At 30.9% G+C, this 26,000-nt stretch overlaps 1 long non-coding RNA gene across 1 annotated transcript; it reads left to right on the top strand.

Moving 5' to 3' along the window:
- Positions 1-18,025: 18,025 nt before the first annotated feature.
- LOC134686356 (uncharacterized) lies at positions 18,026-23,385 on the top strand. The gene is made up of 3 exons (XR_010101600.1): positions 18,026-18,179; positions 22,434-22,528; positions 23,312-23,385. It is a non-coding gene; the product is annotated as an uncharacterized LOC134686356 (long non-coding RNA).
- Positions 23,386-26,000: the final 2,615 nt, after the last annotated feature.

Here is a 26,000-nt window from a genome sequence, read left to right as displayed (position 1 = left end):
ATAAATGTATGTACAGTGGCCGAATGTGGCCATTTATTTCGCGTTTTCGTGACTTCTCCTTTCACTTTGCAAACGCGAAATTAGAATTCGAGAAATCGAGATATATTGAGAAGTGGGCCGGGGAAATTGGGAAATAGATAAGATCGGGAAATAGAGAAATCGAGAAAGCAAGAAAGCAAAAACGCCAAAACACCAAAGAGATAACACGAAAACGTGAAATCTATTCTCGATTTCGCGTTTTTGCTTTCTCTATTTCTCGATTTTCCAATTTCTTGATTTCTAGATTTCCTGATTTCTCAATTTCTTGATTTATGGATTACCCCGAAAACACGAAAAGGGGAAACGTCCCAACCGTCCACCATACATATGTCTCTGTCATATATTCTTATTTCGTATTTATATGCACGACATTTCATGTTGAATTGATTAAAAAACTATTTCAATCATTCTGAATCCTTTCCCATTTTCTCTTCACTTTTGTGATAATGTGAGTCTTTCGCCAAATATTTACCGCATGCCAATAACGATTTAATTTGTTGGCGTAAAAGCTTTTGTGACTTTTTTCAAAATTTATGAAAAAGAATAATGGACCCTCCGTCCGTATCACACTCTTGTGAACACGACCAACTTGGTGTTTTTCCACCGATCTTCACCTTAGTTGATGTACATATTCAATTTCTAGAGGGATACTTACATATTGACTTTTTAAGTTGAAGGATAATATCACTTCAGGTTTTTTTTAGTTTTTTTTTATAAACGACGGTCTTCTCTGCTTCAAGATATCTTGCTCGAGTTGAAGTTTTTCCTTGATAAATTGTGAAAAAAAATATAATTGACCACTCGTTTCAATGTAACAACATTTTAGCAGTGATTGGTGAATACAGAATTCAAGTGAAACACCAAATAAGTGAATTGAAATGATACAAAGTATTGAGTACATTATAGAGGCATCTAAGGCGAAAAATTAACAGACATGTGACGCCCTTGTCAACCTATAAGAAAGTTTTGTCATTGTCAATGTAAGCATTAAAATCAATAATGATCTGATTTATTTTTTTAATTTTGAGACGACCCTTCACATTTTACCTGTCGTAGTCGTTCTCAACTGTAGATGTCGAGAGATGTTGAAAAGGTCTAGTAGGAGAGATCGATTACGTCGACGGACTTGACAAAAAATGGAAGTTTTTAACGACCTTGACTGGCTATACAACCCTTGCACGGTCGGCCCTGGCTTGCGCCTTTTTGGGCATTACATAATTTATATTTTTACCATGTGGTAATTGACATAATTTAGAATGATAAATAAAGTTAGATAGAAATTTTAAAGAGCAAAAGTTTGAATAGATAAATGAATAAAAAAAACACTTTATGATTACGTAAATAATAAAAAGATAAAAGAATATAAAAATAAATATAAAAGGAGGGACTTGGCTAGTCGGGTGTATTTTTATAGTTTCCGTTCTCGAACGAAAGTCCACGTCAGTAAATAAAATAAAACTGGGGTCCTGTAAACATGCAATTTTTATTTTGCTTTCTTTTAGACGCATTTGCTGTAATTGATTGATTAAAATTACTTAGGTATATATATTCCATATGGAGGTGCTTTTACTTACAGGAGGCTTATAAAACGAAGAAGAAACTGAGCGCCATCTGTCGTCATAAATATCGTTAGCATAATACAACGATGACATTTCACACATTGACAAATCACGCATTGACATTTAACGAATCGACAAGTTACAAAACATCAATATACAAATTGACAATTTACGAATCGACAAGTTACAAAACATTAATATACAAATAGACAATATACAAATCGACATTTATATAATTAACAAATCGACAAGTTACAAAACATCAATATTTATAAAAAATTGACAATTCACGAATCGACAAGTTACAAAACATTAATATACAAACAGACAATATACAAATCGACATTTAACAAATCGACAAGTTACAAAACAGCAATATACAAATTGACAAATCACATAGTTACAAGTAACAAATTGACAAGTTACGAAGTAAGAATTTTGACCCCGTTGGCTTTCCATAATAACAAAGTATTTTTTTCGTCAAAAACTGGAAACATACTTTCTTTCCAAAAACATCCTATGATAAAAGTTCTGTACATCTAACTGAAATTTTGTTTATTTTTATGGTAAACCGTATACATGTAATTCCGTCCCATTTTTTCCTTCCTACATTACTTGCGACATTACTGCGTTTTGGGTTAAAAATAACGTAGAGGGTAAACATTATTAAATCGATTTCCACAACTTAAGGTAATTTATGATACAATGACATCTGAAAAATAGATGCTGAGTTATAACCAGGAAGAATTGAGGTTGAGACAGAACAACAAATGACTATTTTATTTATATATGTATATAAAAAAAATCAGTGTCGAAATTTTAGTAAGGCGCCTTACTTGCCTCAATGGTAGTTATGGCCTTGCAGTGGTTTTCGTTTGTTAATATGTTTTCCGTTTTTTTTCTTTTGTAAATAATTTTGGCCATTAGTTTCCTCATTTGAATTATTGAATTATTTTGCATTTGTCATGTTGGGGCCTTTTATAGCTGACTATGCGGTATTGGCTTTGATCATAGTTGAAGGCCATATGATGACTGATAGTTGTTAACTTCTATGTCATTTGATCTGTTCTGGAGAGTTGTCAACTTGTCTCATTGGCAATCATATCACATCTTCTTTTTTTATCTACATTGTATAGATAATTATCATACAAAGACTGAAATGTTTTCTTTGTTTCAGTATTTATAAAATTGAGTTTATTTCTACAAGTACTACATTTAATTGATAATTCAATGACCAATAAACATATTGTCAAGGTGAGATAAATCTTTTCATGGTCCTATCATGATTTCATCCCATGCACCAAATTAATGTACTAAAAATATAATTGCTTAAAGGGGCACTAGCTATGAAATACATAAACAATTTAGATTATGACTTTTTTGTTCAATCATTAACAAAAGTGAGATAGTGAAATGATAATTCCTTATGTGCATCAAGTATGTTTTTTTTTCATAATAAGCAACAACAAAAAAATCGATTATAAATAAGCCGGTGTACAAAGAGAAGTAACGACCATCGCCACGTAGATAACTGATTATGGTAATCCTAGAAATTAAATTTCTGCATGCAAATAAACTTTTTGATCACTCAGCAAACGAGGACTAGGAATTTCTTTAAATGCTAAAATAAAAAGATGTGGTATGATTGAGACAAATCTCTACACGGAGCATGTTCATTTTGTAGTTGCTGTAAATCGTAAGGGTTGGACATTTTCGATCATGTATTCTCCCTATTATTTGTCTTTTATAAAATGATAGTATGGATTCAAAGCTATGTACTGATAAATTTGATGTGGGACTTGTCAGTAAAAAATAGACAAGGAAAATTCTCGCCGGTTACAAATATAGTTACGTTATCATAACCTCACAGATTTCTTGTTGTAAACAAGATATTATACACCTAGCTATTCAATGGAATTTACAATAAGACCGACAAGAGTTAAAAAAAGACAATCAAGCAATTTTTACCCCAATGTTTGATTGATTTGTTACACTCAACACAATCAAGGGAAGTGAGGTGTTCCAAAGCAACCAAAAGGCAACGTATGAGTTTTATGGCAACGAATTTATGAATGACGTTCGACAAATGGAGACAATACGGCCACACTCAGCAGACAGGTTGCAGTCTGGTCTTGAAAAAAGTATTCAACATATTAGTTCGACGAAACAGACATTCCTGTCAGACATGCAAACCACGGCCACAAAAAAAATCATGTTCATTTAATGCTGAATAATTCTGTTGGAAAATTCTGTTTTAATAGCAAAAAAGTGGGCAAGATTATTGTTTTTAATCTAGTTCAGCCAGAACTTGTTGAAGACAAAAATCAGAGTCATTTGTTTTCCCTCAAATATCTAAGACTGCCTCCTTAATTCAAATGGTTCGTACCTTTAACTTTAAATTATCTTGAGCTTATACAGACTTTGAATCATTATTCAGCTATGTTATTTATAAATAGGCTCTTATATTGGGGAAAAAAAGATGATTATATTGTAAGTTCTTTTGAATTATGTAGTACATGGTTTGATACTGACTGTCATTTGATATCAATGTGCTAGTCGTTTTTTTCTATTTTGTTTTGGCTTCGATTGTGAATGAGGCTTGCGGTGTTATAAAGATAATTAGGGCCCCGCCTTTAGGCGGATCGCCCTATAGTGATCCGTCCGTCCGTCCGTCCGTCCGTCCGTCCGTAACACTTTAACCTTGTGTCCGCTCCATATCTAGAGAACCATTATGATTTCATACTTTATACTTTACATGTTTATTAACCACCACCAGAGGGCGTGTCATGATGTATGTACAACTTTCTAGGTCAAAGGTCAAGGTAAAACAAACTTTGGTTTCAGTTGACAACCCTGTGTCCTGTGGATAAGATCGTGCCCGCTCTATATCTTGAGAACCGTTATGATTTCCAAGTTTATACTTGACATCCATTTTAACCAACATCAGAGGGTGAGTCATGATGTATGTACAACTTCCTAGGTCAAAGGTCCGTCTGTCTGTTGGTCTTTCCATCGCTAACAAATTTGATCCACACTATATTTTGAGAGGACAGCTGTTATTATTTCATACTTTATACCTGACAAACATTTTTAACTTAACATATATATTAACCAACACCAGAGAATGTGTCATAATGTATGCATCCTAGGTCAAAGGGCAGTCCGTCGGTCTGTCCATCCGTTCGTTGTTCTTAACAAATTTTGTCCGCTCTACCTCTCGAGAACCGTTAATATTTCATACTTTATACTTGACCGTCTGTCTGTCGGTTTGTACATGACACCAGAGTGTGTGTCAAAGGTCCGTCCGTCGGCCAATCCATCCGTTTGCTGTTCTTAACAAATTGTGTCCGCTCTACCTCTCGAGAACCGTTAATGTGTCCATGAAACTTTGGTGAATTGTTTATATCTATTGATGTAACAAATAATACTCTGATGAAAACATAAAATTTGTAAAATCTTTAGTTCAATTTAAAACATTAAATTTCTCGTAAAAAATAGGTTCCATGAATGTCATACGTTTGTACTATTATTGAATGGTTGCAAGGATGAAAGCACATTAGCAGTCCCTGAGATACTAACTGTTCCCTGAGGCATATATCATTTTATGATAACATTTTTACTATCTAAGCTATGGATAAAAATCAAATACTGTTTTTGCATATAGGATGTTTTACTCTTGTTAAAATTGGTTGCAATTGAAATCACAAATGATACCTTAGCATTGCAGCTTTTTTATTCAGTTCGGTTTCGGTGGAAGGGTTCAGCGCAATAAAAAATGTTATAAAACATAACTAGTCTACAATAGCACATAATACGTGAACAAGTGACAACATGAAAATCCTAACATGTGACTAAATATTTCTTAAATGTTAAAGGGTGTCATTTTATGAAAAAAATAAGGAAATCAAGTCTCCTAAACGTTTATCAATGTGATCATCTTGTGAATATTCTAAACAATAGAAAGGTTCAATCAAACTATTGGGTTGTCGGACTAATGGGTTGTCGGACTAATGGCGTGTAACCGTTTTTTGTTTTGTTTTGTTTTTTATGGGGGATGGGCTGTTTCTCCTTATTTTTCATTTTCTACTATGGTAGAATTTTTAAATAACATTAACAGTACCAATTTCCTGCACCAGATGCGCATTTCGACAATACATTTCTCTTCAGTGATGCTCGTGGCTAAAATATTTGAAATCCAAATAGATATAGGAAGATGTGGTGTGAGTGCCAATGAGACAACTCTCCATCCAAATAACAATTTAAAAAGTAAACCATTATAGGTTAAAGTACGGCCTTCAACACGGAGCCTTGGCTCACACCGAACAACAAGCTTTAAAGGGCCCCAAAATTACTAGTGTAAAACCATTCAAACGGCTTATATAAAAGATGAAGATCTATAATCCAAAAGGTCCAAAATGTATAGCCAAATCCGTGAAAGGAATCAGAGCTTTGCTTGAGGGAGATACATTCCTTAATTTATAATAATTTCTATCATTTTGTTACAGCAAATTTTAATAACACAAACAATCCGTATTTTCCTTTCGGTACTGGCTACTGGGCTGGTGATACCCTCGAACATAGAACATTTTCATAGAAAATACTTAAATGAATATAAAGTTATAAGTAAATGAAATTATTCTTAATGTTGTAACAACAAATTATTCACTGAAAGAGAACCCTTTAATGTCCCTCTGTGGAACGCGGCGTAAATTCAATATTTACGTAAGGACTTATTGAAACCTACTTGGAGACAGTGAACTTTTATATTGTTTTGTTCATTCTGCTAAATTACTTCAACTTCTCATTTCATATAATAATTCTATCATAAATGAATAAAAGTTATCCCATCATTTTTATTCATTGGCCTGAAAAGTTGAAATTTTGAGAAAATTAGAGTAATAAGTTGACCAAAATGATAAACGAGACAAAAAAGGTTCATTAGTGGTATATATCTTTCTAAAATTTTCTTGTGTATCATATTCAACTGTTTGTAGGCAGATGTGATAAATATTAATTTTGATCCTTTATTTGTCCACACTATAATCTATCTTGATGCGTCTTGGTTTGGAATTTGTAGATGTCGTCTTTCATTATACTAGATTTTTTTCAAACTACTATTGAACTGATTATGACAAAACTTGACAGAAATGCTTGAAATAACCATTATTACAAATGAATAAAGTCACATTCATTTTATTAACAATAATGTCTTCTTCATGTGTCATACCACCAAATCGTGGTACATCACATAGGTCGTGAAAAAATACACCCTTAAATATGACACTTGTAAGTGATTAATCCTACATTTTATTGAAGTAAAACATTTCTGTGTCATACACATATATCTTGGGTATTTCAAAGCACCTTGAACAAGGATGGGTTGACCGCTCTATTTGCATGCATATTGTATAGGCTCATAACTTGGGACAGGCACATACAATATGCATAGCCTGTGGTTGTCGATAGTTCATGTCTGTCGACTTAATTTTGATGTTTTGTAAAAAAAAAATATAGCCGACCATTCGGTGTTGGTTTTTGTCATTATTCAAGGCCGTATGGTTGCCTATAATTGCTAACATTTCAATATTCTAGATGAAAGTCATAAAAATGCCGGGAAGCTCACCATATCATATTTGGCATTTGGTTTTCAGTCACTGTCTAATGTACATTTAATTCGAATTGAATTTATCTCGAATTGACAAGCCCCCCCTTCCCCCCAACCCCCCTATATCAGTGGCGGATCCAGAGGGGGGGGGGTCCGGGGGTGCGCACCCCCCCTTTTATTTTTGCCGATCAATGCATTTGTATCGGGACATATGTTTTGCAACCCCCCCCCCCCCCTTTTTGCCCTGGGTTAGCACCCCCCCCCCCTTTTCGAAAATTCCTGCATCCGCCCCTGTATATCGCTAAATAATTGGGAATGCCTTAATTGAAAACAGCATAACTCGATCTAAAACTAAAAATGCAATTGAGCTGAAAATTTACTTGGCCTCACAGGCACATCTCTAACCGTTAGATTCAGGTATCAGTTATATTTTGGCAAAAGTTAAGAACGATCAAAAACAGAAGTACTCGAAAACTGCAAAAGGAATTGTGCTTCAAATAAAAATTGACCTGTATTTCTGATAGTGCTAAATCATTGTACAAGATTAAAAAAACCCATCATTTGTTCCAATCTCAACTTGTCATCTATTTTAATGTATACATTGTATTCGACCTTTTAACCCCACACAGTAGTGGAATTTTCATTTATGCAATCGGTAAAAAATGTACACATTGTATATTTATAGCACCGTTAAGGGTTAAAAGATCGAATACAATGTATACACAATTACACATAGAATATTGTTTAAACAAAAAACACGTGTCATGAATTTGAAATAAATTTCCCAACATGCGAGACTTAAATTCTCATACAAAATCGGCTTAATTGGTAACAGAGACGGATTTAGCGGGATGGCAGAGGGCCACAGTCTCCCTATTTATATATGTAGTTACATTAAGAAAAACATTTATTTATTTGAGAAAAGTGGTTATTCCTTTTTACCAGAGAAAAGTATAAAAGTAGTTAAGAAAGCGAGATTTTGATTGGATAAAACAATTAATTAAGCATAAGCTGAATTCATTTTAGCATAAGCTAAAATCATTTAAGCATAAGCTGAATATTAGTATTTATGACCTTAATTCCGCGCCAAGATTTATGTATAACCTAAACAATTCAGCATATGCTAAAATGATTTTAGCTTATGCAAAAATGAATTCAGCTTATGCTAAAATGAGTTTAGCTTAAATGAATTTAGCTTATGCTAAAATCATTTTAGCATATGCTAAATTATAATATAGCTTATGCTAAAATCATTTAAGCATATGCTAAATTCAATGTTTATGACCCTAATTCCGCGTCATACCTTTTCTTTTAAAAAAAAACCCGTGTCGTATACACGTAAATGGTTACTATACTCGTCATTTCCCTCAAATGTAAGTTTATTGTAGAACGCAAACAAAACTCGTTGTACAACTACCACAGTAACGCAAAAATGATTTCTTTTTTAGTCCTCTGTTTCGGAATATAAGCGTTCTTGAGATTTAAGCCAAAGTTGGCATATATTAATATATTATTTGCATTTAACTTTTCTAAATGACATGTTTATGCATAATATATAAAAAAAAATATAATTGATTGATTACAGATTAAAAAAATCGATAAAATAAGGAGAAATCGTTGATAAACCTAAATCTATTAAAGAAATGTATGATATTAAACGAGTTTATGTAACGTATATTAATAGTTACTGACGCTTTTTAATTGTTTAAAAACTATAAAGAGCGTTTAAGGCAAAACCTTATTAACAACTCTATTGTTACATCCTGGGTTGGGTATAATCAATACGTTCAACTAGCACAAATATAGAAACATGTCACGCAACAAGCAGTTTTATATACAGATTTGACTCAAGCTTCCGGTTATTCGCCATCTCTCTTTCCGACAACTTCCTATTCTAATTACATCATAGCCAGTTTCATTTTACTCACTAATGATTGAAGTAATATCAAAGCGGAAACAGAGAATTGTGTGATCTTTCTGATTAGTACCTCCATCAAGAACGTTTATACCGGTTAAATCAAAGGGTTGGATGTCGGGCTAGTATAATGATGAATGTGTTACAAATATCATGCTGCTCTGTGTAATGTGTTTGTGCAACTGAACACTTATGTTTTGGCACACTACATGTATGAATTTCTTGTAACAAAAAAGAACAAATAATATTTTCTCAAAAAGCCTGCGACACTATTCTGGAAGTATAATTAAGGTTTGTGTACCCTTCTGTACCCATTTTTTGTACGAACTTTTCAAACTTCAATTGTATCAAAACTACAGATATAATGTATAACAGAGATAGGCCATTTTGTACATATTCCAAGGGGAAACTTGATGCAAAGCATTATTTTTTACTGTGCCATTGCATTTAATAGAAAAAGATAACTTTGTGGCAAATAAATCAAGATTTTTATAGAAAATCCACAGTCTTTATCCTTGTACTCTCATATTTGGCAATTTGAAGACTGATAGATATAGGAATATTGCATGCAGTGCTAGCATTGATTTCCTTAAAACAAGTTTATAAATGTATTTATTGGTTAAAACAAATATAAATATAGCCAAAATCAAGTACACCTTTTAGGGTGCGCTCGACTTTAGTGAATCAGCACGAAGTGTTTTAGAATTAACAGGTTGCTTACAACTTTGTGTAAAAAATAAACACTAGCACATCAAAGTGAGTAATTTATGTTTCAAATTTTATAACAAAAATCTCTGTATTAAAGGCTGTGGATTTTCTACAAAAATCTTGATTTCTTTGCCACAAAGTCCTCTTTTCCTATCAAATGCAATGAAACAGTAAAAAAATAATGCTGTGCATCAAGTTTCCCCTTGGAATATGTACTAAATGGCCTATCTCTATTATTCATTATATATGTAGTTTTGAAACAATTGAGGTTTGAAAAATTTGTACAAAAATGGCTAAAGAAGGGTACATCAACCTTAAACTATTTGAGGCAATTTCCCCCTTATTTTGATAGATTATCATTCAGCACACCAATATTTAATTGTTTCTATCGAACAAAAAAAATCGAAATCGGTAACGCTTTTCTGAAATATGATCTACCAAAATAAATCCAGGATTGTGTGCAGCCCCATTTGGAGAGACACCTTATGCGGGCACTGAATAGACGATATTAAAGCAAAGAGTAGTTAACTAACAAAAATACTGAACACCAAGGAAAATTCAAAACGGAAAAGCTTTTATCAAAAAGTAAAATCACCACCTCAAACACATCAAACGAATAGAAAACAAATGTCTAACTCCTGGCTTGAAACAAGTATTTCTTTTTCCATTAATTTTTTTCTATACAATTTTATCATCACGCACATATTAGAAGTAACACAGTGTGACCTTGTAGGATTTTTGTGGGTTCAGTAAATTCTAAATTGGATGGGAACGAAGCTCCATATATAATTTACTGACATCTGTTGTCCGGGCGTAACTTAAAAAAAAAATCTATAATGCCATGTTGTTTTTATCAAGTGACGCATTACTTACCATGTATTATTCTTAACATGCCTATATTCGTTTCAATCTGATGAGTCTAGACCAGAGTTGATAATACGCAATTTGAGGCAATACATGCGGTGCATTTTTTGAAAATATATATATATATCAATTTGCAGTTAAACTGTACTAAATTAATGTCGCCTTTTACGATTTTGACTGTCCTCTTTCGCCCGGTTTTTGTTTGACGATTATATTTTCCTTGGCTTCTCAACGTTTGTTTCATGTGTACATTAATGTTTGCTCAAAAACATGTTGTGTTTACAGAATACAGAATATACTTAGTTCACTAAGACCCCTTTTTGGGTATAGGAAGGTGTGGTATGAGTGCCAATGAGACAACTCTCCATCCAAATAATAATTTAAAAGTAAACCATTAAAGGTCAATCTACGGCGTTCATATAATGCACACATATCGGGTACTAGCATCATAAAGTAAAACTACTGAAATCTTCACAATTTTAGCATTTTAGTTAAGTTCTAGACGGTTTCCGTCTTAAATGAAAGTGTCCACATTGGTGTTCATTCATAATACTGAAATGAAAGTTGTATTTGATGATAATACATAACATATATAAAGGTTGGGGATGAACACGGATGCGGCCACTTTCATTTTTGACAAAAACCATCTGAAAAGTTACGTTTTTTTGTTATATTTGATAGATTGTTCATATTTAAGCTTAAATCGGAACGTTTTTAGTGACTAAATCAGTTAAAATCTTTCACATAAACTAATTGAATCAATTGAAATAGACACTTTCGTTAGATGAACCTGGAATTTGAGGCCAAAATCGGTCCTTGCCGGACCTACGCCTTTGAAAATACCTGGGAGTGTTGCATTAATTCAGTTTGTTTTTCAACAGGATATCCCCTTAATTTCAAAACAAAAAGGAATACGTCGATTTCATTTGCAATAAAAGTATACAACTCACCTCACATTTGCTTTATGATGGCAAAACTTTCGACTGGTGTAGATGGGTAACGTTATAAATACTATAAATATAACTGAATACACCAAATCGGATGGTTGATACCTATTATAAGACACATTATCGCTATTTTGTGAATTTTTCCTTTCATCTCTTTTTGTGATAATTTTCATATCATGCTACTCGCTTGAGATGGAAAGGAGTAGGTCCAGTAAGACCACTTTTTGGTTCCAAAATATAGCAGTTTTACCAAATTGTTAAAATGTAAACTTTTAATTATATATTGGACAGGAGAATGCTTCTGCTACATAAATATGGGCTGCTTTTTTACAATACAGTGCACATATATCGGGTACTAGCACCACGAAGTCATGCGAAATTACTGAAATATTCACAATTCTAGCATTTAAGGTAAATTTTAGACGGTTTTCGTGTGAAACGAAAGTGACCGCATTCGTGTTCATCCTAAAAATTGAAATGTAAGTTGTATTTTATGATAATACATAACATATATATAGGTTGAGGATGAACACGGATGCGGCCACTTTCACTTTTGACAAAAAAACATCTGAAAAGTGACATTTTTGGCATATATGGTAGAATTTTCATATTTCAGATTAAATCGGATCGTTTTTAATGACTAAATCAGTTAAAATCTTTCACATAAACTAATTGATTTAAATCAATAGACACTTAAGTATTTAAAAAGTGGTCAAAATCTTTCGTCAGATTAACCTGAAATTTGAGGCCAAAATCGGTCCTTACTCCTTTATCGCTAGAAACTAAGCATGCACTAAGCATGCACGTGGAGTTGCTTACGGAATTAACATGACATTGATATAAAATTGACAACGTCGGCATAGGTAAAATAGGTAAAATAGCGATACAAAATCAATCTCGTTGAGATGATCATCGATAATCTCTTATTATAGATAAGGGCAACAGTGGCATACCGGAGTTAAAAAGTCATGAATCGTTTGAGGGAAAATAAATCCAGATTAAAACTAAAACCGAGGAAAATACATCAACAAAATGTTTGTGTTGAACCTGTTTAGCAAAACTTTCCGCCTTTGAAAAATTTGATTAATAATAGATATACAATTGTACATGTATGCTCTAAAAATAAAATGGTAAAATATACTGGATGAAATTAGCAATAATAACAATGATAATTCATATCAACATAGACGTGTTGACAACTGGTGATAAAAATCACACCATAATCGTAAACTAAGTTGGAAAATGTATATACGAAATGCTGAAAATATTCGTATCCAATTCCTGATGCTTTAAATAAGCCGTAAGAACTTTTAATTTCGAAAGATTCTTAAAAAGATTAAAACTCTGTCATAATAAAAAAAAATGCACAGCTTTGTATTACTTAATTCACAAGGTATTTCACTATATAGCAGTTTGCTATTTGAAATTAAAGACATCCCCTTTCTTTTCTTCAACCTTGGCTAGTCGCTATGTTTTCAATTTCTATCACACTAATCGCAAAAAGTAGAGTTAAGAATTATCGTTTTTTTTTAATATCCATGTGATTGATAAAAAACAGTTTGTAAAAGAAGTTATTTTTAAAGTGCTTTTTTATTGTGAATAATCAGTCCTTTAAATTCAAACCTTCAAGACGTTGCTCCAATTTGAATATACAAAACTGTTTAGAATAACTAACTTTGCAATGTTTTCATTTCTTCATTTTTAATAGATACATAGAGTTTGCAAAGTCTGAATCGATATCATGTTTGTCAAATAACAAAAATCTATATTCAAAAACTCTCAATTGAAACTAATGTTTTATTTTGAGCGATAAAGACGTTTATAGAGTACTATTTAATGGGACGGTCTGTAATTTCAATAGAATAAATAAGTTTCAATAGAATTACACTTTAAACGATCCTCAAATACTCAGGCCTCAATGTCTGTTGTTTTTGTACTACCCACATCCTGTTGATACTGTACAGGATTTTGCGTTAATGTCTATGTAATGTTTTGACTTTTCAAACATTGAACACAATGCACTCATCAGATAGTTTAAAAAAAGAATAAGTGGGATGTAATCGATTGAGATAACCACAACAACCTAAACAAAACAAAATATTTCAAAAATAAAACAGATTGTATAAAAATTGTCAATCTTTAACTCGATGGTGTTATTCTCATCACAATTTTTATTTTATGTTTTCATCGACAGAAAAAATGCTTAACTTTGGAATTTAATCAGTTTGGAAAAGTCAAATTGTTAATTGCAACAGACATAAAGGCTTCTGTCACTTTCCGGAGCAATTGAGATCATAACTATTTTTGATGGGTTCTTGTTGTGTATTGTGTTCAATTTTTTCGCTTGTCTTTTTCTTTTTTAAGCCATTGTGTTGTCAGTTTATTTTCGATTTTTGAAACGGAAGGTCCCTAATCAAATGGCAAAAACCAACACGTCAAATGAATGGACAACATCTGTTACATTCCTGACTGGGTACAGGCATTCACAAATGTAGAAAATGGTGGAATCAACCTTATTTTATCGCGCTAAACGTCTCACTTGTATGACAGTCGCATCAAATTCCAATTATGTTCAGTGGTTATCTGTCCTAAACAATAATTAAGAAAATCATAAAAAAGGAATACTTTTTTGTGCAAGGAAAAAATCTTTTAGAAAAATACGACAATTGAACTAACATGTTAACGTGATCTGCAATCCACATTAAAAAAACATGGCTGTTTACTTAAAATATACGGCTTGTTTGCTAAAATATTGTGAAATGTGACTTGAAATGGACTCATTTCAAAATTCTTGTTTGCAATATATAAGACATAATCCCGTGAAAAATTGGATATTGCAATACTTTAAAAAGACATAGAAATAAAAAGAAAACAGAAAAGTTTAATAACAAACATGTACATAAGAATATTTAAAAACTTCATTTTTTATTTCGCGAGGTGTTTTGAGGCTTCATATAATTTTCAAAATAAAAAAAATTGCAACTTATTTTTAGTATCTGGTTGTTCAATATATTGAATTAAAAAGAATTGTTTTAAATATATAAGTACTGAAATCCTTTATTTGTTAACCAAATGTATTTATATGCAACATTTATGTTTTGATATAAAATACTTATTTACAACATCCACCACAATTTTCTAACGGCAGTTATATAATATTTGTAAGATTGCATATGGTCATAACAATAAACAATTCAAATCAACAAATTGTATTGGAAAATATTAGGACACAATTACATTTTCTTATACAAATGACAACTAAAGTGATATATTGCAGTTGCTTTACAATCTTAAAACGCTAGGTTTTCACATTCATGTTTCAACATATCATAATGCCATATTATAAAGCAGATCTTCACATCAAATAAAGTTGCATATCAGCAAAATGTAGAGAATGAATGAATATCATGATTATAACTTTAGAATAATTCTGTTAAAATATTAAAGGAATAATACTTTTTCTGTAAAAATCCTGCTCGGTCAAAAGTTTATTTATGATTATTTGAATATACTACATCTTATGTTTAGAGTTGAAGAGACTCCATTTTGTATGAATTGAGATCCATGAAATATCTGTGTAATAGCTGGTCGCGCATTGTTACGTTTGTAAAACATGTAGTTGCAATTCAATCCGCCTCTCCTCTTTGGCGGCTAGCATACCACATAAGAACTAACTATAAAAATCAGTTGAAAAAAGCTACCACTTCAGAATGATACAAATAGAAATACATCTAAATAAAAATACAGTGTGAACGTACCTGGGAAATGTATATTCGAACAACAAAAATAAATTAAGAACAGATCTGAGATTACTTGCAGCTTAAGGAACAGCTGGTTTAAAGCCACTAAAAACTTATAAAAAATGCATACATGTATAGTATTATTTTGCTTTTTTCAGACTTGTTGGACATCCCCTGTTTTGATTTGCCTTGGATTGTTGTATTTTTGTTATTACATTTTTGATAAGCATTCCATAACTATCATCGAGACGAGGACATAGGCTGGACATAACAAGTCAATAAGGGCGATCTAAGCTCGGTATAGATTTTCTACGATTCCCTTTCTATTATTTCTCTCTTACCAACTTATTAGTTTACTGATAAGTTCCAGCGTACTGATTGCCCTTGGAGAGAGGGTCTTATATAATAACATTTTATTTCGACCAGTCGGTAAGAGGCTATTATTTCACACCTGATGATAATAGAAAATTAGGCTGTCATGTGTATATATCACATGCTGTGCACCCTTATATTATCTCAAGTAGATTACAACTTGACTTTTCTTATGATTCTTACATCAAAATGGATACAGATGTCATATCTGCTGCAATAGATTTTGAATTACAAAAGTTGTCATTTACTGAAATCAAAATTAACCAGAGAAAAGTTGAAGAAAGCTTTTTGGCATGCAAATATGTATTTTTTTGTTCTCCAACTGAAGTCGCACATAATTAACTTTTGTATTTAAATATTAACAGAAGAGTGATATGTGTATTGTATTTCGCCTCTAACATCTTAAATGCGTACACAGACTCAAGCATTGAATAGGAAAGGGATTAAAGCAGTATATTTGAAGGACATTACCATCTAATTTTGAAGACGGCCTAACAAATCTTTCCTTAGGAGATCTGAAGGAAGGCAAAATTGACATTATTTTCTCCAGTCCAGAGTCAATTATTGGACACGAAAGAAAATTACTGTTGGATTTGGCAATTATTTTTTATCAAGACAGTATTTGTAGATGACGCTCACTGCTCACTGCATAAAAAAGTTGTGTATTTATGTGTGTACATATAACAATGTATAATACTAAAGTAGAAAAACAAATCATCTGAATCGCTCTTACATAAGCTATAACATGCATATGAATAAATATGTTTATCTTAAAAATAGTACATGCATACAAAAGAACATCATACAGTTAGATATGTATATATGTTGTGTACAAGTTTTCATTTTGTACAAACTATAATTTGTACAAAAATATTGCAAACGGTTATATTTGTAAAATTTTATATTTTGTATTGTGAAAGATCGTGTACAGCGTTTTGATGATTGTGAAAAGGATTTCAAAAGATTTGATGCCACTTATTCGTTATTTCTAAAAGTTCATGAAAACAATCATATATTTCTTTCAGCAAGTTATAATTTATATTTGTTATTGGTACATCAAAAGATTGGATTTACATAACTTAATCTGTTTCACTTTTGTTTGTGAAATGATTGATGGTTCAATGCCATTGGGTTTGATGATTTTATAATACTACACCAACTAGTTTTCTTATAAAATAAAAGTCCGTCTGTCTGGTCTGCATAACTTTTATTTTGTTTTTAAAGTTTAGATTGTCTTAAATGATTTCCGTTAAGTGTTATGCACATTCGTAAAACTAAGATCCTTGTTAAAAAAAGAATTGATAAAAAAAAACATTGATAAAAAACCGGCAATAAAACCACTGACATATTCCTGACTTTAGCATAGTCATATTCCTAACCAAATGGGGTGTTTAATCTTCTTGGATATTTATTTTGTCTAAAACTCTGAATGAAGCAGTTAAATACACATATTTATTCACAGCAACGGTTCTTGAGCTTCAACGCTCGCTATATGAATCTGTAAAACAGGTCGTTATCGATTTGAGAGTCAAAAGATGGTTTGCAATACCTGATTCCATAAATCACTAGATCACCTGCTCAAACGAATAATAAAGAACTACTTTTGAATTTTGTAACGCAGGTGTACTGTCTGGTCATTTAGTAGCAATTAAATAATGTGTATCAATGTTTTTTTCGCCAAAATCCATATAAAAATTTATTGTACAAGTTATAAGTGAATTTTTGTCCTATTTTGTACAAATTGTAATTTGTACAAGCACTTTTTGTACAAATTACAATTCGTACAAAGTCAAAATACAAATTATAATGTGTACAATATTTTTGTACAAATTACAATTTGTACAAAATGAGACCTTGTACACAACATTCAATCTGTACAAGCACTAATTATTAAAATGTTAATTTATTCAAAACATTCTCATTTAATTTTACTTTTAATAGTTGATCACCCTTTTAATTGAATATTTTTTTTTAATTTTTTTTAACACTCTAATTGATTCTTTATTGTACATATTGCTGTTTAACAATTAAACTTGGTGTACACCATTTTATCAAGTTTCCCTGTTAGATTACAACTGAATACCCAGGGATAATATTCAGTAAAATTAACTAATAAATTACATTGTTTTAATTCACACATTAAACTATTATCATATTTGTTACAAATAGTATTTTCTACATCACTTAAAGTATTTTCAGATATATTCATATAAAAAATATCTACACAATAATTGTTTTACGGAATTTGATCATTCATCCGGAATGACTTTTTGGGTTCTTTTATTATTTAATCAGAAATAAATTGCGGTCAAGTGACCTCACACGACTTTTCTTATCCTCGTGTTTGGACAATATTTTTTGAAGTGTTTCGTGAATTTGGATTATTAATTTCGATGTGGTTTTAAAAGCTTGGAATAATATTGCGTAAAGGTTAGTTAGAGTGTAAATATATTTTTCACAGTTGCACTTTCAATCTTTATTAAATTTGTTATTGATTTGACCTAGATAAGTATCGTGTCGTGACCTTTAGTTTACCTGTCTAAGTTTGTAAACAGTACACACATATTTAGTGTACACGTGTCGAAGTACCTACATATTGACTAAGACACACACACACACCTACACACTAATATATCTGATTTACCCACATTATCATTCATACATTCTAGTAATAATTACTGTACACACAAACTTCTGCGCTTACAGTCATTCTTGTTCATTGCCACATGACAAATTTTACAGACAAATTTCTTCCCATACCATTCACACATACTCATACCTTAGGCATATCACTTACAGATAATTACTTGCATAGTACATTTATACTAAAGGAAGAATAAAAACACACATACAATCACACATAATCTAGATCTATAACATCTGGGTTTTTTCTATACATGTAGCTTAAGTTAACTATAAAATGACTTCATTTTTATACTTCAAAATATTCAACACCTTTGTAAATAAACTACTGATCTCTGTATTGGTCATACTATATAATTCTACAGTATTTTCTACCTCATATTCAAAAAATTTAAAGGTATCTACTGCTTTGGTTTTTTTATTGGAAACATAATGTGATTTATAGACTGAAAAGAACATTAAGCTAAGCAAATGATTTAGCGCATAGTATACATTGTCATGAATTTTGTATCCTATAACCAACGAATGAAGACTTATCACATGTTCGCCTATGAAGACTTTTTTAAGTAAAACTTTCATTGATTTCAATGTTTTATGATATGAACATGTAATGAAAAAATGATTATAATTATCTATTTCATTGCAATATGAACACAAATTTTTTGTGAAATTTTCCACTGAAAAAGCAACACCTCATTTGGCAAAATAAAGTGCATTAATTTCCACCTAAACATTTTTATTTTATTATCTTTAAGATATTCAAAATTAAATTTAATAGAGTCTTTAAATTCATTTATTAGTCTCCCTTTGCTTAAGACTCTCCCATTTCAAAAATCCTAGTGGTATTTCTGTTTTTGACACACTTAATACTTAGTTGTATATGTTTTTAGCATTAATAGTTAGAACATCATTACAATCTCTAAGTTTAGTTTTTGTTCGGTTGATATGGACTTTTGTTTTGATTGATTCTTCTGATTTTAATTTGTCGGTCCATTGCTTTGGTATGGATTTTTTTAGTTTTGAGAATTCAGAAATCTAATTCCTTTTATTTCTTAATTTTGAAATAATCATTTCTTCTGATATATTTCCTTTTTTATCTATTATGTCATTTATATTTAGTATGTTACTATCAATCCAGTTATCAAAGAAGAGACATTTTCCTTGAAATTCTATGAATTTGTTTCCCCATATAACTTGTTTTCTGATTTCTAAATAATTATTGATTTGATCATGATGATTGTTTTCACAATTATTTACATTTATCCATGTTTTTATCATCTCTTGATAGAAGGTTGGTGTACTGTTCCATATGTTTTTATCTAGCAATTTTGTGTTATTCACATTCATCTTAAAAATAAGAAGGTTTTTTCCAAATTTATTAAGGTATAGTTTTGATTATACAGACCAATTTGCACTTTCTGATTCTAATATTTTTATAATCCATTTTAAATGTATAGATTTTATATAGGATTCTATATCAATAATTTTTAACCCCCCTTCTGCGAAGTTTTTTGTTATTATTGACCTTTTTATTTTATCTTTTCCTCCGTTCCAAATGAATTTATATAAGATTTTATTTATATTTTTTATATTTTCTTTAGTAATGATACTGTTAGTCGCAATTTAGGTTATATTTGGTAGAAGAAGAGCTTTTACTACTAATATTTTTCCAAGTATTGTTAACTTTCTTTTTGCCCATCTTTCTACAAGTTTCGTTAATTTGTCCAACACTTTTTCAATATTTAATGTTTGACACTCTTTTTTGTTGTACCCAAAATATATTCCCAGGCTTTTGATTGGTTTGTCGGTCCAATTTATATTTTCATATTTATCTTTTGAACTTTTTAGTCGTCCTAACCATACCCCTTCAGTTTTATTTCTATTTAGCTTAAGTCCTGAAAAACTTCCAAATGTTTCAATTATACTGAGAGCTAAACTTATTTCTTTCCTTGACTGAAGAAAAAGTGTTGTATCATCAACTAACTGACAAATTTTTAAATTACAAGATTTTCCATCTAATGTAATTTTTATACCTTTAAAATCTTTATTACTTCTAAGTCTTATTGCCATTAATTCTACTGTTATAACAAAAAGTAACGCTGAAATCGGACACCCTTGTCGTATTCCTCAAAATATTTTGAACGGACCTGAGACCCACCCATTATTTAAGATACATTCCCTTAATGTCGTTATGCATAGTTTCCACCCATCTGATAAAGCTACTTTTAAATCCAAACCGTTTCAGTGTTTCCGTCATAAAAGTCCATTCTAGTGAGTCAAAAGCTTTACTAAAATCTAAGAAAAGGATTGCTCCTTTTATATTAAATTTCTCAGAATAATCTATTATATCTTGAATTTGTCTGATGTTAAAACCAATATATCTATTTTTAACATATCCTGTTTGATCTAGACTAATAATAGATAGTAGTACTTTTTTACGTCTCTGAGCTAATACATAAGCTAATAGTTTAGTATCAATGTTTAATAAAGTTATGGGACGATAATTATCTAATGAAAGAGGATCATTGTTTTTTAAATCAGTGAAATTGCACCTTTCTTTTGTGAGTTTGTAAGTTCTTTTTTTTCATAATTATAATTAAATACTTTGACAACAATATGTTTAAGGCTTGTCCAAAATTGCCTATAAAATTCCACTGTCAGTCCATCAAGACCAGGGGATTTATTAAGCTTCATTTTAAAAATTGCATCAGTGCATTCAATTTCTATTACTTTCCCTTCACATTGATCACTATCGGAATCTTTAAGCGTTTTTGTTTCATTAATATATGTTTTAACTTCATTTTCACAAGGATTAGTAGACTCATAAAGTTTTTTGTGATATTTCACTTGTAGATTTAGAATTTTATCTTGATCAGTTGTTGGGATCCCATTTTCATCATATAGTTCAGTTATAATCTTTTTTGTTTGACGACTTTTTTCTAGTCCCAAAAAGTATGCACTATTTTTTTCCCCTTCTTCGAACCACTTTATCCTTGATCTTATTTTTTGTCCTTTAATTTTGTCTTCATATAAACAATCTAGATCGTTTTCCAAATTCTCAATTTCTTTTTGTAATATATGATTTACATCTGTACCATTATTTGCTTTATTATTGAGATCATTTAGTTGTTTTTCTAGGATAGTTATTTTATCTTTTTAAATTTGGCTTTTCTTTTACTATAGTCTAAACTTGCATCTCTTACCTCTATTTTCAAATTGTCCCATAGTATCCCTAAATCATCACAGTTAATTGATTCGTTTTCATATCTGTTTATTAATTTGTTTATTTCATTTACATAGTCATCATTATTTAAAACACTGGAGTTTAATTTCCAGTAGCCACGCCCCTTATTTCCTCTTTCAGTATTAATTTTCAAAGATACTGCAGTATGGTCAGTTATTTTCTGTACTAAAGGTCTAATATCGCAGCTTTTACAATTTTTTTGTACTTCTTTTGAAATCAGAAAGTAATCAATTCTGGTGGCTTCTGATCTATCTTTTCTACACCACGTGAATTGCCTGAGATTTTTATTTCTACTTCTCCAAATGTCTATCAATTTACATGATTTTATAAGCCCTTTAAACCTGTTACTGGTTTATCAAATTTTTTAGAGGATTTAGTTTTATTTTTTGTATCAATTAATGACCAGATGTCGTTAAAATCCCCCCCAAGAACTGTTTGACCTAATCCATATTTATTTATATTTGATTTAACTGTTTTGAAAAAACTATTTCTTTCTCTTGATCTATTTGGAGCATAGATATTCACTAGCGTGTAAATGATTTCATTTATTTCAATATTAATCAAAATAAATCTGCCATCAGAATCTTTATGCTCATCATTAATTTTAAAATTAATTCTATCTTTTATCCATATTGCTACTCCACGTCAATTACTGGTACCATCACTTCTGAAAATGTTTTTACCAAGTTCTTTAAACAAAGTATCTTGCATTTGTTTAGTAAAATGAGTTTCCTGTATAAAAGTTATATCACATTTTTGTTGATTTGCCCAACTTACTATTTTACTTATTTTTTCAGGTTGCTGTAGGCCATTAGCATTGACCGTACAGATGTGCAAATAGTTTTTCATGGTGGTTTATAGTTGGATATTTTAAATTTCATACAGTAGCATGGTGAGTTATCTTTCTAACCATTAATAATGAGGTATTTGGTTTTGGTTTTATTTATTATTATTTTGTTATTTCTTTTGACTGACTTAAAACTAAATTCTTTTAGTCTTGTTTCTTTCCAAGAAGACTTATTTATAGGACAGTTTACATACTGATTTAACATTTGTTTTACCTGAGAAATACCGTTATACGCCTCACTGATTGCGATTGTTTTTTTCAGATCGTGGGTATTTAAACGATGAATTTCGGTCTGTGTTTGTTTTTTTTCTCAAATAATACCGCTTTGTTTACTATCTCTATGTTTACAGTCGGTGTATTCCTGAACAATATTTTTAGCAGTTTATTTTCCCGTACCGTAAAATGTATTATGTTATCGATCTTTTCCATAGTTAGCATTGATAACCTATTCTCATGATGATTATATTTGTCAAGCATATGATTTTTGTTTTGCAATAGTTTTAGACTTTCGCTGTCCAGGTGCTCTCTACTTTAAGTTGTGAACGTTCTATATTTTGACCTCATCGCTAAAGTATTTATAGAATTTCTGGTCAAGGTTATTTCATCAGTTTTTAATGGAGACGTTTCAAGATGGATTAATATTTTTTCTGGATCAGGAAATTTAGTAGCAGATGGTAAATACTTTAATTTAATATTGTAGTAACATGTCATACATATTATCATCCACATATCTAGATTCTCTAGTACACAATAAAAAAAAAATGCCACTTTAATAAATACACATACATTAATGTACTTTTTATTTTTATTTGTCTTTTTCTTTTTCAGGATAAAACTTTCATGAAGAACAGACCATTTACAATCTTCATTATTGGAATTGATTAGACTATTTGTCAGTCTGAATATTTTAAGTGGACGAATTAATTGAATATTTTTGTTACTACTATGAAGAATTATTCGCCAATGATGTCCAAATTAAAAACTTTTAATTCATATTGTGATATTTTGAAAGATGTATGAAATATTTGTTACTGAACTGTTGGATAGGAGCCCATAGGCATAATTTAGTCATATGACCATGACGTCATCAACATTTTTTTTCATTATTTTCTACGGTTTTAAATGGAATTTAGAATTAAATTATAAGAAATTACTGTAATATTTTGTCTGTCTATCCGAAATAACATAAAAAATTTGGTGCACACTGTTAAATAACCCGCTACGCGCATTATTCAGTGTGCACCAAATTTTTTATATTATTTCTTCATAGACAGATAAAATATTACAGTCATTCTTTAAATAAATTGTAAATGATTATGTATAAAAATAAGTGTAAAAATAAAATGTTGTATGATTGTCAGTAAGACAAATATTGCTAAATTTCAAACAAAGTTGATTCAAATCATTGTAGGCATTTGTACGGTTGTCAACAATGAGGATACTAAAACTGTATAGTCCGCTGCAAAAGGTAGCAATGGCTTTTCTTGGATTTATTAAGAATTATGAAAACCTATAAAAATTCACATTTACCTGTTCTAAGTAATTGTATCCCTCATTCTTTTGGAGCACAGCTGATGACACTCTACTTGCCAGGGATTGTGAACCACCATAGTGTCTGAAATATAAAACATGTGCCACTCACATGATATGTTTCATTTACAATTGATGCATGCAATAATACAGCTGTTATACCTTTGCTATAGTTTCAGAAATTAAAGTAAAAATACCATTTTTTCCCAATGTTCTATTTTAGCCATGTCTGCCATGTAGCCAAGAGGCACAAAAAACAATATGACTGAAAACATAACTTTCATTCTCTTTTAGACAATTCAATCAGTGATTTTGTTATTCCCTTTGTATTGTGATTTTGGTCGTCCTTTTTCTTCAAGTTTTCAAAGTCCAGTTTCAGTTTTATCATGGTAGAGGAATCATTGTCAGCATGAATTACATCAATCGCGCATTCATTATCATTCATATTATGTGCCATGGAAACAGCCATATCTGGTTCCATAGACTTGCTAGACCCATACCAATTTCTACAACAGTCATGACTTGGAACTGTGTCTGTCTTTCCCTCATGATGCTCACAAAAATTACAGCTTTTACTTATTATATCATAACAGGTCACTTTCCCTGTTTACTTTCCCATCATTGAAGCATGTCCTGTAATACAATTTGAAATTACAAAACTTGTTAGAAATTTTATTTGTTCGAAATAGACTAAATATCTATTTAGAATATGAATAGAAAATCATTTAGGATTATATCAGTCAGCTAGAAACCATAAAACTTAATAAATCTAAAATAGAGACTTTATACATGTATATATACCTAATACTGTGAAGTATAGAAATTCTCTATAAAAGTAGAAATATTTGTCAACATAAATCAATAGTCTAAATTTGTATATAACATCTGATTCTGTATTAAATATTTTGAACTTGAATTTCAATGCATCTTTTTTTCCGTATTTTGGGAAATGTTGTTTGTGCTGTTTTTATACCCTTCTACAACGAAATTTGTTTTAAATGCACACGTATAAAAATTGCGGTTTTTATCCAACGCAACCATAGGTTTAAACGTAGTTTTCATTTTAAACTCGCTTATATTTTTTCGTTTGGGCTTGTTTCATATTTTCCCTCCGGTTTATATGATCCGTTCATCCTATATTGACTCTTAAAATTCAAAAGTTTATCTTAAAAATGAGGGTACTTTTTCTAGAAATGAGGGTACTTTTTATATGGCCTTCCAAATACCGTTTCGATCTCTAACATCACTGAAGAGACATTTATTGTCGAAATACGGATCTGGTGTACTACAAAAATATTGATACCGTATGTTTGTGGCATAACATCTTGGCCACAAGTTAATTTGTATCTGTTTAGTTTTAAATTTATATTAAGATCCATTTTGTTACATCTTGTGATCAATTTTATTTGGCAATCGCGGGAACGATTGCCGTAATTCGTTTTAATAACTTCAATTTGAATGGGTTATTATCAATAGTGTTAAAGTAGTAACGATGTATAACTTTATTTCCCTGATGATACGAGGCACCCCATTTGTCGGTAGCTGTTTTTCTAAAAATTACTGGGCCTTTGCTTGCTCTTAAAATATAATATTGACTTTCAGTGTCATCAGCCTTAACTACAAAAATTGTTCTATTTGAAACAAATTCACAAATGTTAGTCTCGTCATCAACCCCTTCGTCGTTATCGGAATCGGCATCAGAGTCATTATGTTCCGATTCTTTCACCATTTTTATTTTATCATATGTTCCCAATTGTGCATCGTTCATACAGGTGCTATAATTTCCAACAATACAACTTTGACAAGAATAACAAGATAATTTTCTTACGAAAATCTCTCAGTCATCGAATGATCGAACTTGGTTAATTTTCGGTTTTCTTTAACGGGAAGAAAGTTCCGATCCCGATCACGATTAGCGGAGCCTACATATCGAAAAATTCGTCGTGAACATTTAGAATAGTCTGCCGTGGTGGAAAAATTACTCTGC

The sequence above is a fragment of the Mytilus trossulus genome, chromosome 10 (assembly GCF_036588685.1).
Source record: "Mytilus trossulus isolate FHL-02 chromosome 10, PNRI_Mtr1.1.1.hap1, whole genome shotgun sequence".
Classification (NCBI taxonomy): Eukaryota; Metazoa; Mollusca; class Bivalvia; order Mytilida; family Mytilidae; genus Mytilus; species Mytilus trossulus.
This window is presented reverse-complemented; position numbering and strand designations above follow the sequence as displayed.